This window comes from Anguilla rostrata, chromosome 16 (genome assembly GCF_018555375.3).
Source record: "Anguilla rostrata isolate EN2019 chromosome 16, ASM1855537v3, whole genome shotgun sequence".
NCBI classification, from domain to species: Eukaryota; Metazoa; Chordata; class Actinopteri; order Anguilliformes; family Anguillidae; genus Anguilla; species Anguilla rostrata.
In genome coordinates this window covers 29,430,384-29,443,393 of record NC_057948.1, presented here as the reverse complement: position 1 = coordinate 29,443,393, position 13,010 = coordinate 29,430,384, and the positions used below count along the sequence as shown (strand labels likewise).

At 41.8% G+C, this 13,010-nt stretch overlaps 1 long non-coding RNA gene across 4 annotated transcripts in view; it reads left to right on the top strand.

The window, feature by feature from the left end:
* Window positions 1-7,012, top strand: part of LOC135241921 (uncharacterized) — a 91,659-nt gene extending 84,647 nt beyond the window's left edge. For 3 of the 4 annotated variants that reach the window (XR_010326166.1, XR_010326163.1, XR_010326164.1), the window contains 2 exons: window positions 3,673-4,679; window positions 6,102-7,012. This is a non-coding gene — a long non-coding RNA (uncharacterized LOC135241921). The remainder of the gene's footprint in view (window positions 1-3,672; window positions 4,680-6,101) is intronic. The other variant, XR_010326165.1, reaches the window with a different exon arrangement.
* The last annotated feature ends 5,998 nt before the right edge of the window (window positions 7,013-13,010 follow it).

Genomic DNA, 13,010 nt, shown 5'->3' with positions numbered 1-13,010 from the left:
ACCAACTTTCAGCATCACTTACGGCATGTATTTGTTTATTGTATAATTAATTATATCATCAGTTATTGTTGTTTTAATTGAATGTACACAACAATTAGGAATTAGACATTTGACCGTGAACAGCTTTTTAAAATTTTGAAGAATTCTATGTAATACACTGTAGTATTTCTAGCCTAACCGACACACACGCACACATACACACGCACGTTTATATCTTCTATCTCTGCATATGATTTATTTTTGTATGTATAGCCATTTACATAAAGTAATGACATTTTCTATATTTGTTTGCCAAACTTATTTTGTGTAGGCTTGTGGTATTAATGGCTCAGATTGTAAAGCTAACCCTGATAGTATTAAATAAATTAATAACGCTTAGAACGCAGCTGTTCTACCTGATCATTGTTGCTGTGGATACTGACTCCTCCTACTGGAATGAAACATCACTGCAGCTGTGTTTTTCTGTGTCCGTGTACCTCTATTATAAGTCATGTTTGAGTATAGGGAGATGGTCTGGGTTCATATTAAATGTAATGAAAGTGTAATTCCCTTTCGGTCTTAGAAGTACAGGACAGGCTATTGCATTTGTTGCTGGACAAAAAAAGTAGCTTTGGATTTAAATTCAAAGAACAGTCCCTTTGCTTTGCATGTTTTTCCCACTAAACAAAAATTATCTTTCAAGGTTTGTCTGTAAAGTATAAAGCTTTTTAAGTCAGCAATTGTCTTTGCCATAGTACTACTTAACTGTAAGTTGAATTGGAGAGTGTGTGTCCATTCAAGCATTTTTTCCTTTAATTTGTGACTTATGGTATGGAGTGGATGGTTCAGGGAGTCAATTGAGCACTTCTCAGAAAAAATTACAGACTCACTACTCAAAATTTGAACCAGACATGAAGGAGGGCTGTTGTCAGCACTGGGTTTGTCACCTGAGTGTAACTCATTTAATTTACCTAATTTCAACTGGCGCAGCTACTCTAAAATGGAGTTTGACCTCTCTGACCCTTCACTTGGAGATTGTGGTGGATCATAATAACTCCATATTCATAAGCAGGCTCTGTACTATACTGTACAGGCCTACTGTTGTGATTATCGATGCTGCTAATACTGTTCATACGCATGCAGAGAAAATACAGGAGTGCACATTTTCTGTTTTCACGCGATTGAAATAACCACAAAAACAGCGCACCGCTTGTGATCCAGGTAGAACGTGCTCAACATGCTTCGCCCCGGGAACAGTGTGTAATCTGTGAGATCGGCGCTGCATTGTAATCGGTTGCAGTCGTTGAGGTTATTAAACTTGGGGAGCGTGTTTCACACCATCCCCTCGAAAGTGCCGGTCAGACGCCCCAGGAGATGAGGCCGTGTCCTCCAGACCCGGTCAGAGACCCAAAACAAACAGGCGGCCCGGCCGTGCCTCCATCGATCTTCCCCAGACAGCGCTGCAGTTAGCGCCAGCGGTACGCGGCTAGCAGCTTGTGTAGCTGACCTACTCGGGCTGGACGGCATCCAGGGTTGAAGACGTTGTTGTCCTCCGCTAGCAGCCTTTGCACCTCACAGCTGGGAATTGCCGTGCGTCGCCGCGCAATCGGCCAACCGCGAGGCTCCGTTGTTTAAAACTGGCGAAAAACGAAAACGCGACTGAAACAAAGACGGTTAAAAATGCGAAAATGCCGAAGCGCTTTTAATGGCCGGGCGTCCTCGATAATAACGAATGTGGCAGGAGCAGGGCAGAGTGACTCATAAAACAGCAGGAAGAGGCACAGCACACCCCACCCCGTGCACTCCAGCAATTACAGCCGAACTGTATTATGTTTCCTTTGCATTAGACGTGTGGTCCCTGGAGAACAAAGGGCAGGTTTGCTTAATGTAAAGATGAGTGACCTAAGTTTAGCTCATGTTCGTGTAATCCCATCATTGCATCCTTTGTGGTTCCTATTTCATAAGCTTTAAGTGTTTTGTTTTTTCCCCCCCTCATGATAAAGTTTCCTGTAGTGAACTGTGCAGTACTTCTTCGGCAGAAGGTTCAGCCCCTACTGTACGTATGTAGGCGTTAAGCAAAAGTTGAAACATTGTCTTCCCTTCAGTTGACAGTACATTTAAAATATATTCACCATACATTTTGTCATGCGTGCACATACATGCATATGTACACACAGACAGACAGACAGATGAGCATAGATTTCATGGAGCTGTGTATACATACAGTTGTATGGTATAGAAAATGATTTTTTTTTTTTTTACCAAGGTTGTATTCCATTCATTAGTGGAAATATGAAAACAATAAATGTTATTTTGTATTAGTTACGGAAATGCTGTGTTATATTGTTTTGGCGTATGTTCCCAAAAATGTGCAATTATGGAAACAGCAGTGACGTAACTGTGACGTCATCTTCAAAATCTCCCCTTTGTTCTTGTCCTTTTTTTTGCCCCTTTTTAATCACAGAATTAGAGCCATCTTCTTATCACCCGCCCATCTTATCAGATGCGAACCGTCTGCTCTCGTGTGCCTAGTGGGCCGTTAAACAGTGGAACACACGCCAAGGTGCGGGGTGGGCGAAACAGGGTACGAGACGCACCCTCACTCATTTTAACAAAAAAAAAAAAGAAAAACGGAGGAATTGCTATGCCACGGGGGGGTGGGGAAGAAGGAGCAATTGTTATGCCACAGAATGAGAGCAGGAAATCTCCCCCGTTGCCCCCCGTTTTTCTCCCCTGCCCCGCGCATTCATCATGGGGCAGCCCCTGGTCCGGCCCGTCTCTTCACCTTTCCCATGTAAATCACTCCCGTGTAAAAGGTTAAGCGTATTAGCGTGTAGCGGCAGTATTCTAATTTGGTCCCTCTGAGGGGCTCTGCTCCAGCCAGCTCCTGGGGAGGAAACGGATCCTGCCTCTGGCTGCACGCAACCGTGCCTAAATGTTTTTTTCCTGTTCGAGTCCAGCGGGTCCCTATATCACTCTGTCAACCGCTTCCAGGCATGCAGTAATGACCGCGTATCCATCTGCGTGCGCGTGGTGTGAGCGCCGAGAGTCCTCTCGGCTATTTGCAATGTTCACGGTGTGTGTGAGCATGTGTGTGTGTGTGTGTGTGTGTATGTGTATGAGGGTGTGTGTGGAGGTGGCTGGTCTATAAAAGGTTAGACGGGGTCATTGTAGTGGTTTTCCCACCATTAGCACCTGCACACATTGGGCCTCTCTCTCTCTCTCTGTCTGTCTGTCTCTCCCTCTCTCTTTCTCACACACACAAGCTCACACACACTCACTGTCTCACACACAGGCACACACAGGCTAAAACTTATGGTGTGCAGATGAAAATGAATGTGAATTAATAAACTACATTAAATTTGAAATACAAAAAGTACATACCCAGTCTCCCATTTTGTCCCTTTTGGTAGAAGTGCACAGTGCTATGTACTGTAACTCAAAATGATAAATGCAGAGAAATGGAAAAAAATAAATGCTCTCCTTTCTTGCCCAGCCCACAGTCTAGGCTCCTGCTTCATTGTAAGTAAATGTACAGTAAGTGTAGAATAATATAAGACCCAGAGGGTTTCTGTGTCAACACTACGGGTTAGTGTATTTCCAAACTACTGAAAAATTCATAGCATCTTTTGGCAAGGGGGGGGGATGTTGAGCGTAATTTATCGTCTAAGTTACATGCACTTTGCATTTCAGAAATGGCCTCCGGGGACAATCTCTCAAAGTGAAGACGGCTGGTTGGAACGACAACACAGGACCGAACCCTCCGAGCTTATTGGAGCTCTTTTTGACTGACATCTGCTTATAATGACTTGAAGAAAACGTCACAGGGAAAGTCAAATAAAAAAGGACCCCCTCCACCAGCTTAGGACATTTACTGTAGATTCAAGATTCAAGGGAATTATGTTTCTGTTCTGCATGGTCCCCTTAGAACTGCCTCTGACAAAGGGTTTCATGCAGAGAGGTATCGTTTTTATGTTTCACGTTGCCTACACAGTGCAAATATTTAACAAAGCTGAGCCAAACACAGCTGTGGCGTCCAGATGTGCAGGGGGAACGGAGCCGTACCTTTAATGCCCTTTAATGTGGCTGTGAAGCGTCGGTGCGAACAAAGGCAGTTGTGTCTTCACGGGGAATTGAGGGTAACGTTGACGAAGACGTGCGCGGCTCAGATTCAATTAGCGTCACTCTAAGCGCGGCCTCAGCGATGCTATAAATGTCACCGCCGCCTCCTTTCTGGAATTAGCACGGGGCGATAAATCGCGGCAGACGCGGAACGGAGGTGGCGGGTTTTTTTGCGCGTATTCCGTTCGCCTATCCGGTGCGTCTGCGGGAGAGGCGGTGCGGTGCGCTGCCTGGCCTGTCTTACTCCCCGGCCCTCTTAGGCGCACATCAATCTTGGCAGGCCGGGGGGAGCCTTTCAGACGACGAGAGCCAGGAGGTTGCGTCTGGGGTGTGTCACGGCCAGGGGGCTGCTCTCTGTACATTCTATTGCCCGCCAGGTCACAGAAACAGGATGTTGATAATATCCTGTCAGCTTCTCTCTCTCTCTCTGTCTCTCTCTCTCTCTCTGACGCCGCACTGACAAAAATTACGACCCTCTCGCCGCCCGTGGGCCCCGGCAGGCCCCGGCGCCCAGGTGCATTGTGGGATACCTTTCTGCGCTTCCCCGAGTGAACCTAGCGCTTCGGACTCCTAAAATGGTGAGGCGGTGAGCAGGACGTACAGCGAAAAGGCCAGAGCCGAGCGGGGATCGCAGCCTGTAATCTCGCAGAGCGGTGGAATGCGTGTGGCCTTTTAGGGGGAAGATTTGTGGATTTTTACCCAGAAATTGGATAGGGAGGTGGAGGGTGGACTCGCCTGGAGATTCACGCTTTTTTGGACTGAACGCAGAGCAGCCAGCCAGACAGACCTGCCCCTGGATTAGCCTGCCTGTCAGTCCTGGGCAGCCCAGTCTCCACTGGGAGCTCATCCTAATACAGACTTGTGAACTTGAGCAAAAAAAAAAAAAAAGCAGGACCATGATTGAGACGCACGTCAGGTTTGTTAGCACAGTCCGTTCAGACTCCTCCCTCTACCAGACCATGTTCTGCCTTATCATCATTACATAAATTGTCGCCAGTTTATCAGTGAACACTGCAGCAAATGCTCCCGAATTCGCTGTTCTGAGTGAATTCTCGCACAGTCTTCCACAATCCCTCCAACAATGCAATGCTGGGGCCTGTATTCAGTCAACATTTGTTCTTAATTTTGACTTGCAAGTAAATGCAAGCATTGCACTTTTTCTTCACAAACTCAGGCTGCCAAGTTAGTTTCAGTGATGGCTGATCTTGCCAAACTGGGTTTGTGAAGAAAAAAAACAAAACTTGTTTTTAATTGTTAGTCAATGTTAAGGATGAAATGTAGAGCGAGTGAAAAATGTTGAGTGAATCCTAGCCTGGGTGTCTTCATGCACACATGCAGCGAAACTGCTGCTAGTGTTTTACCAGGTCTTCCTGAGGAATCTCAGTCACTTCAGTGTTTACACTACATTGTCCCTTTCCACGTTCACTGTTTTTTCCACCATCAAAAATTGATGAGGTCAAATTCTCTTGCATAAATACATTCGGGGGTGAATTGCTGCTGCTGAAGGATTTACTCTCTTGTTATGATTGATTCTGGCTTCATACTTCAGGAGGGTCCAGAGGGAGGCCAAAGTCACCCTCTCTCTCTCTCTCTTTCACTCTCACCCTCTCTCTCTCTCTCTCTCTCTCTTTCTCCCCCTCTCTCTCTCTCTCTCTATTCTCTTTCCCCCTTCTCTCTCTCTCTCTCTTCCCCCTTCTCTCACTCTCTCTCTTTCTCTCTCCCTCCCTCCCTCTCTCTCACACACACACACATACACACACACGCACAGGAAGTTGTTCAGGAGCAAATGAACGATCACATGTTTAACGGGGGTGTAAATGTCAGGGCACTGTACATGTTTACGTTGCAGAGCGCCGCAGCCAAGTTGTGACTAAAAGGGCCACTCTGCATTATTTGTGCAATGCTGTAGGTGCCATTTTCTTTCGTTCTGATGGTCACACGCACAAGTGGAAACTCAGGGCAATCATTTTTCTTTCCTTTTTTTTTTTCTCTCCCCACAGGTGCAGTCCTTCTCCTGTGTTTGCAGTGGATGTCCTCTTTCTCCCAGGAAAGCCACTGTCCATAAACACACCATGCATCCTCAACCTCAAACCCGTAAAAGATAAATCCTTTGACCTCACGCATCGTCAATACAGGAAGAACTGGATTTTTCTAATTAAAGTATGTCCTGTGTTGTACATTTTGTGCAATTAATTGAATCAGACGAGTGAAACACCTGGTAATATTTTTGGCACGGAAGGTATTTGTTGATGCAGTCATTATTATTTTATATGCAGAATGTAACTGCAGATTTATTAAGGAAATGTTTATAAATAGCCAATGTTTTGAGTGGTAATACAAATTAATTTGGTTGATTATTAATTACAAATATTTAATCTGTATTTATAATTTATACACACGCAAAGTGCTGTCCATAAGTATTCAGACAGTGACATAATTTTTGTTATTTTGGCTCTGTAATCCAGTACATTAGATTTGAAATGAAAAGATGAATATGAGGTTAAAGTGTAGACTGCTAGCACCCATAAGAGGGGATCCATGTAGAAATGACTGCCTTTTTAAAACAACACAAGACCTTTAATGGAGAATAGTAGGAGACCAAATGCTGGCCAGGAATTCATAATAATCAAAGATTATCTTCTAGAGTGGGTTTGGCAACAAGAAATACAAATAAATCATTTGCTATTTTTCCATTTTTCAACGAACAGATTTCTGAAATGTTTTAGAGAAGAAATTGATTTTTTACTGTCTTTTAAATCATTTTTATTTTTGTTTTAGCTGAATGAGGGCTGTTCTTTTTGTCTGTTTATAGTTATTATAGTATTGAAAATTATGTGTTTTGGGGAACGTACACATTTGTGTAATCTCACCTGTGATGCTCTTAATGAAAGCGTTGTTGGTTTTAAGGTCATTGTGCGTACTGTTGTGTGGCCGTTTATCTTTCTGTTCTTGTGGGTCGAGGATGGTCATTGTCAGACTTTGGTTAACTTTTGGTGTCCGATTCACAAAGCCGTGAAAATGGTTTGGTGAAACGCCTGGCACAGTCTGTTGGGCGCCCAAATCTCAGGCCCCATATGAGTCCCCCCAGCGCAGAGGTTCAACCTTTTTACGCTCTCAGCTTTCTCCCTGTCCAAAAAAAATAATAAAAACAAAAATATGGAGAGTGGGCGGACTTAGTGGGCAGATTATTTTTATTAATTAAATCTGTCAAAATGAATTCATACCCAGTTTTTAATCAACAAATGCATGGATGTGTCCTTCATGAGTGGAGCAGAGCATGTTATCTGTTTCGTTGTCCTTTAAGTGATACATGCCTTTTCCCCCTCTTATATTTACCTGTACAGCATCATTTTGAAAATTGGTATCTATCAACATTAGTAGTTTGCTCATAATCAAGAGTGCCATCGTGCTACTGGTTGCTAAGTATTGTGTTTATACCCATGACTATGAATCTGACTGTTACAGAGTTGAAAGGGGGGTTTTTTGTTTTTTTTAATTTTTATTCTTGTCACTGTGATTCTGAACAGGGTTCATCAGCATCTTTGTCAGGCACTCAAATATATTACGCTTGCTGACTTAGGCAGCCCCTGTCGTGACAGTAATATGTGTCATGTCCCAGGATAACCTTTCTATTCACGGCTTAATGGATGTGTTAAAGCCATTACTGCCCTTGTGAGCGGGGAGACGCGCCATGGTTCTTAGGCTTTTGCAACATTGTTTGTCTTCCCGCATTGTTTGAGGTTCTGGGTTTATGCGGTCCACAGCAGGATGTACGTTCTGAGATCAGCTCTGAGTAAAAGCATTCGGTTATTCCACATGAAAATAAAATCGTCATCTTATCGCAAATGAAGAAACTACTGGGTAATTTCAATGGTACTAGCCCCCTCTATTGGTCAGTGACAGTACTACGCAGTATTCAGCGTATGCGTCCATATGTGTGTTTTAATTCTGTTTGGTTTTTCTCAGATTTTTACATTATTAGAATGTCAGACATTATGAAATGGAGAAAAAAAACTAGCCTATTGATGAGATATTGATCACAAGTGTGTCTCTTGCATTGGAAAAAGTTTGAGTAAATCGCAATTGGAATTGTGGAATACCTTCTAGTCAAGGACATTGCTGGTTTTGATTTCAGTCCTGGGCAGAACGTTCATTCGATAAGCTTTTGAGAAATGAGAATACATTTGTGTAATGCAATGTACTTACTCTCCATTTATAATGACATCACGGGTCATCCCCTCGTGCTAAATACCAGCGAAACGACAGTAATAACCGACTTCGGAGGAATAATCAACTTCTCCATTTTAACTGCAGCGCTTGTTTGTGTGGTAGAGCCCACTTTGCCAACTTTTCAATTAAGAAACTTTGATTGATTGGGTGGTGTGGACAAATGAGAGCGTGTGTAGGATTCATCTGGGAAATACTGAGGATCCTTGCAGTGCATTTTCCATGCCACATCCAGAAGGACTTTGGCTAAGGAAAACATTAGGAAGACTTTTTTAAACACACGGCGCGTAAACAAATGTAGGCGACACGAAGATTTCAGCGGTGGGCAGTAGATGTCAGGCTTTTATTTGTTTATTCCTTCAGTCGTGTTGCGTAGGAAATGTGTCACATAAATAACCGCAGGGCCAGAAATGGAGGAGCTCGATGTCTGTAGCTCTGTGAGTCACGTTTAGGCTCTTGGTGGAATTTATCGCTTCCCAGAAACGGCCTTCTGTACGGCGAAGCGCGTCACGATGGCCTGCGCTCCGCACCGAGCCCACCTCCGTGACAGGCAGCCCTCGTTCCCAGCTTTCTGCGTACGCGTAGACATCGAGATCTCCTCGAAGCATCGTCTCATTGGTCGCGTTGACGGACAACACTGCGCCTATTTGATGGCCTGCGGCGGCTCGTAAGGACGTCACCCGCGGATCGCTGACGTCCGAGGCCCTCGCAGCGGAGATCGTGTCTGGGCGATGGTGTGGTCTAGTGGTTAGGCAACTGGGCTGGTATGCTCAGGGTCGTAGGTTCAGTCCCCGGGTTGGACACTGTCGTCGTACCCTTGAGCAAAAGGGAATTGCTTCAGTATAATATCCTGGATTCATCGGGATAATGTCTGGATAACTCTCACAGATCTGGCTCTCACAAAAACCTGCCACCTAATCATCCCCTGATTCAGTTGGCTTTAAAAAAAAAAAGTCCTCTCCCTCCAGTGAAGCTGCTCAGTGGCCAACAATAGAGGATTGTGGTTGTACTGGGCAGCTCCCGGGTGTGAATGTGTATGAGTGTGAAGCAGGGCGTTCCTGCAAAAGAGCATCCGTGCTCAGCGAGCCTAGCCTGGGTAAATAAAGGTTAAATAAATAAAAAAATAAATAACAGTGTCTGCTAAATGCCTGCAATGTAATGTCTGCCCCATCCTTTAATGTATATTGTAAGTAAGAGTATGAATGACCCATGGTGAAGGGGGTAAAGTTATATCGGTATTCCCTCCAGGTATGTTGGCTTGCGCTCTTTAGGGTTCTTTCTGATGGTTCATTTGCTTCTGTGGTGATCTCAACACGTTGTCAGTCATGACATCAAGTGGCCCCCGTCTGTCTGTGTGGGCCGTGCTTTCCCTCCCTCAGCGTAACAATGCCCACTCAAGTGTGTCTCAGGGTTCCTGATGCAGCAGTCCAGTTCAGCTCAGCTAGTGGCGTAGGTTTCATTTTAACATTTTGGGGGCACATTAAGCTGGGGGGTCCCCCTGGGAAGTTTTGAGCATCAAACACTTCATTTTCTGCATTCTGGTGAATTCTTATACACCAATTTGTGCCTTTTCTGCATCAATTTATGGTGGAAATGTCTTTATGTAAAGGAAAACACGAAATTCAGTTTTTATTGGGGGGGGGGGGGGGACAAATGCACGTGTTCTAAATATTGAGGGGGACGTATCCCCTGCGTCCCCCCCCCCCGAAATCTACGCCTATGAGCCCAGCCCTCAGTTGCGTTGGCAAGGTTCCACCCCTCTGTATTGTAGACCTTGAGGCATTCTTGCCTTATCTCCTTTAATTGTTCCTGTTTATGTTTCCTGTCAGATTACTGCAATTTTCATAATAACAGCCTGAGTTAACAGGGGACAACGCATTTTTTCGTACAGTGGGGAATGCCCCAGAAATTATTTCAGCACCACAACTGACTTTATTTCTTCTCTCAGCAGTTGTCTCACACTAATGTGATGGAGTCGTTTTAAATTCATAATGAGAATTAATTTTCCCAGGAGAAGGTAACTTTTAATATTAACGCCAAAATGTTTAATTCCAACCTTGAAAGTGGAGAAGACTGTTACACAGCATTTATAATACATTAGGTGGTGGTACAGCAAAAAGTTTTAGATTAAGGAATTTCAGATTTATACTTCTGAATCTGTTTACTCTTTGTGCTATTGTGAAATTAAAAGGATTTATGTGATTTGTACAGGCATAGCCATATACACCGATCAGCCACAACATTAAAACCACCTGCCTAATATTGTGTAGGTCCCCCTCGTGCCGCCAAAACAGCTCTGACCCGTCGAGAGTTTTTTAAAATCATGTGGAAATAATTCACCCTCTAACAATATCTTAGCTTTTTATAGCCCTGTGGCAACTAATAATGTAATAAACTACCAAGAGTGTAATAACTCCCAATAATGTGATTGGGAAGAAATTCTATCAGATATGTTTCTAAAAATATTACAATTAAGGACAGACCTATGGGTGACTCTAGATCAGTACAATCTGACATTTGACGAGGGTTTGTCAGTGTCCACCAAAAAGCAGAGACCAGTAGAACAAGCATGTTTTTTCCTCCATGAACATCAACTAGGTGGCTCATAGAAGTTGTTCTAAGTTCTCACACTCTTGACACACAGCTTCTTAAACCTAGTTGTCTTTCATCCATTTTGAAAGAGAAATTCGATATTTCAGAGACATCCTAGGGCTAGAATTAGGTTTAAAAGAATTAAATTAGAATTAAATATTTGATTTTTCTGTTAGAATTAATAAAAAAAGAACTGAACGAACATTAATTCACTAGAAAACATACAAACCAATATGTTTAAAGTGATTTATCTTGTACTAGGTATTTCACAGAAAAAATATCCAAATAAATAAGACTATATTGTGTGGCCCTCTAGTGGACAGCATTGGCCCGACATACAGGCAAGGTGGCAGCTGAAGCTCATTCCAATTAACTCAGCTGCTACCGATTGCATAATAAATGTGCTTCGTATAAGGCTTTGTTCCCAAGTCTAAAGAGAGGATCTTTTCTTGAGAAACTGCTGGGAGCCGGAGCGCAGGGCTTTCACTTATGGACTTTCTGTTTTGTTTGGACTGAGGTATTTTTGGTTCTTCTATTTCCGCTCTTTGTTCAAGAGTGTTTTGTTATTTTGGTTCTGTGCCAAATGAATGGCAATCAGCCAATTATCCTTTATTCTGTATCGTTTCTGTCAGTTTGCCACTTAATACCATGGGCATCCCCTGACCTGCATCAAAAGTGCGTCATCCCCCTTGAGACTAAATATGGATAATCCAAGTTCCAAGATTAATCCTTGTCTAAACACTTTTCCAAACTTCTAAACACAATCCTGATCTTGAATCAACCGTAAAACTAACCATTTTCCCAACACTAACTCTCAACCTAACACAAGCCTAATATAAAAGTGAACCTGAAAACATAATTCTGGGGCTAGTTCATCTATGTATCTTATTTTTCTATAAAAAAAAAAAGCTGAGAAGCAACTGAAAGATCAATTGAATTTAAGAAAATACAAAGAAATGACTGAAGCCATTGATTTTGTAAAAAGCATTTCAATTGAATATATGAAACTATAGTGTTGTTGATCTCACTAATGAGAAAACATTTGAATCATCCCAAATCAAAGATGAACCCTTGGTTTAATCATTTCCCAAGTTCCTAAAGAATCCAAATGTTTTAAACATCCTTAAAATGAACTTTTCCCAATCCGAAGCCTGAATAAAACCATTAAAAAACCTTATGGCATTAGACCTCTCAAACTAAGGTCTAATGCCAACCCTAACCCTAACACTAACAGCATTATAAATGTGCTCAAAGATTTTTTTAAAAAAATTTTGTGTGTGTTCTGGGGCGGTTCTATAAAAATAATTTCCTATTAATCTAAATGGAAAAATTACATCTTTAGAATTTTTATATTTTTCAGGTTTATGACATAAGTATTATGTATCTTTGTGATTTCCCAGACAATCATATTTTTCATCATGAATGTTTTAAAATTAATTTCAAATCATTGCTATAGTGATTTGTTTTGATGAAATATGACTTCCAATCTGTATTAATGAAAAATGGCCCATTTTGGAATTTTTATATTTTTTTAAGTTTATGACATAAGATTATTGTCTAATGTATTTTTGTGATTTCCCACACAATCACGTTTTTCATCAGAAATGTTTTAAAATTAATTTCTAGTTGTTGCTATCATTTGTTTTGAAGAAATATGATTCCCAATTTCTATTAAATAACAAATGACATTAAGAATTTTTAAATTTATCAGGTTTATGACATAAGATTATAGTTGTATGTATTTTGGTGATTTCCCACAAAATGATGTCTATCATCAGAAATGTTTTTTAAAACAAATGTAATCATTTATTATGGGGCTGTTCAATAAAAATTATTTCTTATTATTAAATGAATAAATTACATATTTAGAATTTTTATATTTTTCAGGTTTGATGACATAAGACTATTGTGTTAAAGATTTTAGTGATTTCCCACACAGTCATATTTTTATCAAAAATGTTTTTAGAAAGAAATGTATAGATTTATTTCACAGGGGCAGTCCAATAAAAATTATTTTCTATTAATTTAATAGGAAAAATAAGATATTTAGAAGTTTTATATTTTTCAGGTTTGATGACTATAGTTGTATG